Here is a 5,240-nt window from a genome sequence, read left to right on the forward strand (position 1 = left end):
ATTTACATTTATGATATGCAGGGGTATATTTCGCGGCTCCCCTGTTTCAGGAAACCTCCACAGGCACCGAGTGGAGAACAGAATTTGCAAACTGGGGGAAAGAGATGCAGCAGTAGGAACTGGTGGCTGATTTAACATATTCTAGTCACATAGCCTTTGGTGGAGCACACCCAATGCATTGGAACAAAAGGAGAATTTCATTTTGTTTTTGAAATGCTGTTATTACATTCAGGAAATTTGCAAAGGCACCTTGACAGAAAATGATCAAATATCTGAACTTCTAGTGCAACAACATTTACTTAGGAAATGACATTTTAATGCAGAAAGTCAAATTTGCATACTAATTAAAATTTTCCTTTAAAACATTTAGACTTTTTGGCCTTCCCACCTACCCACAGTGACAGAGATTAAAAGATTTTTTTTATTAAGTCCTGTCAAACCAAACACACTTTTGTAAAGTGCTACAGTACAAAGTAGCACTTTTAACCTATTTCCTAGTCATTCAGAATTTAGGCAGTTCACATTTCCACACGCTTCTTGATCTCAGAAAGGCAGCTGATGGCAGAGAGACAGGGAAGACTGGGTTTCCTCCCTCTCTAAATTTACACATTGTGGGAAAACAGTTTCATGTACTGCATGCTGGGTAATAAAATAAAAAGACATCACACTTGTAAAACTACACTGGCTCTTTACTAAGAGAAAGAGATTTATAGAGGTGCTGCAAGTTAGAGTAACACTTCAGCTGTCTTCACCTTGTTTGACTTCCAGGCAGGGCTAGAAGGTGATATGGGTAAAGTAGGCAATAAATAGTCTAAGACGGCAGAAGGAGGATGTTAAAATCCCAGGGAAGGAGGGGGAATAGCCAGGCGGCTCCTTCAGGCTCTGCTCATCCCCAGTAGCCCGGGGCGCTTGGTAGTCTGGAGGAAGAGGAGGAGGAGGAGGAAGCACAGGAATGCAGCCAGCCTGCATCTTTGGTTTGAGGTTGCTTTTTTTTTTTTTTTCAAGTCAACCCTTGAAGCAGAATTCCTCCTATAATAATTTCTTGCCAAGTCCAATTCTTACTCTGAAATGACCATTTCCACATCTTCTAGTGGAAACAAAAATATATTTCAGAAGGATCAAGACAAACTTGTTACACCATTTTTCCGATCTCCTCTTCGTATGTACTTGTTACCAGCAGTAACTTCCTAAGATGTGGCCTCCCCACAAACCACTGGGATCACTAGAAACAGGCAAGCAATGCTGCTAAGCTTCAGTTGTTCTTTTGTTAAGCCAAGAACTGAAAGCTTTGCTTCTGTTTTTCTTGACAGGGCAACTTCAACGCTCTTCAAAGGCTGTTTTCTTTGAGAGAATTTATATTCATTTTTGTGTGCAATCAGACTTGCCTACTCTCTGCTATGCTGTGTGGCTGAAAGCATGTTTATGCCAAGCAGCGAACTGCTGCAGGACAGGCGCTGAGACAGCCGCATGGTGCCATGCACCGGGCAAAGTGCTGGTGCTGAGCTCAGGATATTTGCCAGGGTCCCGGCTCTGGTGCCAATGCCACCCTAAGAAGGGGATGCGTCCACCTGGACCATCTTACAGTGCACAAAGGATTTCTTCCTTCTCCAGCCAGCGAGCCACTTAGGGTCATATTTTCAGTGCTTGTGCAGTCCCACAGACTATAGCAGACATGTGATCACACTCATGCTTTGCTGGAGAGAGAGTAAGCTTAACATCTCACCTTACAGTTCCTTCTCTGGTAAAAATGTGTCTGTATCATGTTCCTCTATGAGTTCTGGCATTTTGCAAGCTCTCCTGAAATCCTGATAGGACCGTTCCAAAGATACCTGAGAGACGGATCCTACAAACACCAGAGGGCTGCAAACACACGGTCTCTGGAAGCATTCCCCTAACTCCACCTGAGACCCATTCACATCAGTACCTATTCCAGAAGTGCTAGCGCAGGGTTACTTCCCCTGACCTTAAGGACAAAATTACATTCCTGGTCTTCTTTCTGATGGAAACTTAGGTCACCTTTTACTGCTCTGCTGGATGTCTCTAAATGAAGGTAAATTGCATTAACTTTGGTATCCGCTTAGGGTTTCCCTGCACAATCCTGTCTTGTGGTGGTACAAACAGGGCAGCTCCCACCACTTGGAGTCAATTCTATCACTTTGAAGAGCACATATCATCTGTCCCAGGAACACTTAAACTTCTTTTCGTCCCATGCCTTATACCTGGGTTATCCACAGAAATCATTCTGGACCTGGAATAGGAGTAGTTTCTGATACCACCCCTACCAAAGCATCCTGGCCTTTACATCACCCTCCTGAGTGCATAAATGCCACAAAAAGTTATTCTTGCAGAAAGGGAAATTTCTGCACATTGTATTGCACTTTGGAATTTGCATAAGGACTTCCAGAGAAAGAGTTTCAGTTACAAATGCTTCATTGAAAAATATAACTCTACAGGCAAGTTCTAGCTACAAAACATACTACCACAGTACACTTCAGCTCAACCATGAACCAGTTCTTTGTTGATGCTGTCCTCTTTGCTGAAGCACTAGCCCTTAGACAATAAACCACTTTCATCCCCCATAATGATGAGTGCTCAACTGCTTTCGTTAACGTCTGTTTCTGCAAACCTCTGAATATTCAGTCTAAAGATACTGATAATCTTCATATCCTGAAAAATGCTCAGATAGTTTCATTCGAAACCCCTACCCTTTTTTCTTTATTGTGATGATGATGGTGATTCAGAGCTCTGAAAGTGTATTTCAAACACAAACACCAACACCTGCTTTGTTTTTTTTCTTTGCACACAGCTCAGAAGCTTACACCGTAATCTTATTCCTTTCCTCCTCCCTTCTCCCATCTTTATTTCTTCGCTTACAAATTTAACAAAGTAATATTCCCTACTCTTTTGGGACAGTTTTCTATCTGCAGGGTACTGTAACAACTAATTTAACTTAACCCTTTGAAAAATAATATTTTTGCATGTTGTTCTTAGACATCTTCAGCTGCAAGGAATGTGCAACAATGGAATCCCACCGATGAAAACTTAAACCTCTTAAAATTTTACCTCTTAGAAAGAGCTCTCTTTGTCTCTAAAATAGAGACAGAGGAACTTTGCAAATGCTCCTAGTACACTGACATTTTATTTCCATGTAGGGTAATGTTTGTAACTTTGCTGTCTCTGTAGGGGACTCAGACACCGAGATCACAGTGGCTGATGATGTCAGTTGCAGCTAGGCATTTACAACCCTTGGGCCTCAAATCTTAATTATATCTGCTACTGTTTACAGCTTATAATTATTGATGTTAATTTACTGAGTGATGTTACACTTCTAGCCTCAAGTTATGTTTTTGGCATGTTAATCCATTTGCACACAGACTATTTATTGCATCTGATCATACAGGCTGCAATTAAAGGGGATTTTTCATTTTAATTTCATTTGATTTTGCCATGTTCTACATGTTTTTTTTTAAAGTAACATGACTATTTCTAGTAATTTTATAAATGCTCTTTAAATTATGCATGATGCTTTGACACAAAAGCAAGAGAAAAATACTTTGTCCATCTGCACAGCATAAAGCCATGTTCGTATCCTGTTTCAGCAGTGCTAAAACCACCAGAGGGCAGAGAGCAAAAAGCCCGGCAGGTCTTCATGCAATGCTGTCCCATCTATGGCACGGAGCCGTGTGAGACAGCATTAAGTCGGAAATGGAGAAATGGAAAGGTTCAGAATAGTGCAGGATTGTGCACGTGTCTGGGTTGTATTTCATTTCAACAGTGTGGGTAATGAGCCCTGGTTGTGCGTCACTGCTCACTGTCCCTGCAAACATCACCTCACCCGTCGTCATTTCTTGGCCACACAGCAATGGCTGCAGCAGGCCACGCATGTGGCAGCTTAACGTCATGCACGTGACTGGTCTGGACAGCCATGTGCTTCAGCTTTCACTTGCTGAAACATTTTCCAAGTGAGGATTTATACTGACATAGTTGCGTGGGGCCCCATGCAGCTCCCACATCCGTGCCAGACCACAAATCACTCTGAAGTGGCCCCCATGCCCCCTGCACAACTCCTACATCGTGGCAGTGTTTGGTGCAGGCAGTGAGGAATCGCAACTCCAGCACGATTTGACTGACATTGCGGTGGAGTTACAGACACTTTCCATGGGAATTAGGTGAATACCTGCCACTTATACCTTTCAAAATCTCTCCCTAAGTGCCAAGAGAGAAGAGTGAATATGAAATTACCTCCTTTTAAAAATCAAAATAAAGGAGCAGAATTTTAATAGAAGCTGACCCTGAAAGAAGGAGTTACTGTATAGTACAGCATAGAGACCAACATCTTGATCTACCATTTCTTTTCCTCCCTAGGTGGTATCCGGGAGTGGCTGAGAAAAAATGAGCAAGTTGAACCATCTGGCCTCTCACTTGCTTTACTGCCAATGTCTGATGGTCTTAACAGAGAAATATGAAATATGAATTACAAATAAAGAATCTAAAAGAACAAACAAACAGAAGAAAGATTATGAAATCAATGGCCCACTAACATACAAATTAAATGCATTATCTAAGACATGGTAAAACAGCCAGCTCACTTCCCTAGACATTAGCATTTCCATATGGCCATTGTGGTTACAGCATCCCAGATTAAAAAGTATCTCCAGCTTGCAGAAGTCTCAGTGCTGCAGGCCTTTGGGCAGTAACTCCTACTTCTTGTCATTATTATGGATGCAACCAAACTTCCTTAATTTCATTAGGACATGAATTTATTCAAGAAATAATTTTAGCATCAATGGGTTTCTTTAAAATGTATACTTAATTCTCATATATGATATAACAAAGAAAGTGCACCTCACTTTTCTGAGACTTTTTCAGTCCCAACTTCTGTGGAATTACCACCATGTAAAACTAGAATTACCACAGCAAAACTAGATCATGGAGCTGGTATTGCTGAGCTTTATTGCTCAATAATTGCATCCTGCAAATACTCACAGCCAGACATGATCCTGGGCACAAGGTTTATTTCTCTCTATGTAAACTGGGGCACTTACAGAAGCTTAATGGGATCAATATTATCTTTTTAGGCTGTAGCTTTCCAATATTGTGAAACATTTTTATGGCTAAGAACTCAGAACAGGAATAGCCAGAGATAGTTCTCTTCTCTCTAATTAAACCAGATTCTTTGATTTAAACTTATTCAGTGAAACAATCTCTCCTGCTCTGACTCCCTCTCATCTTTAGTTGAT

This window comes from Anas acuta, chromosome 16 (genome assembly GCF_963932015.1).
Source record: "Anas acuta chromosome 16, bAnaAcu1.1, whole genome shotgun sequence".
Lineage (NCBI taxonomy): Eukaryota > Metazoa > Chordata > Aves > Anseriformes > Anatidae > Anas > Anas acuta.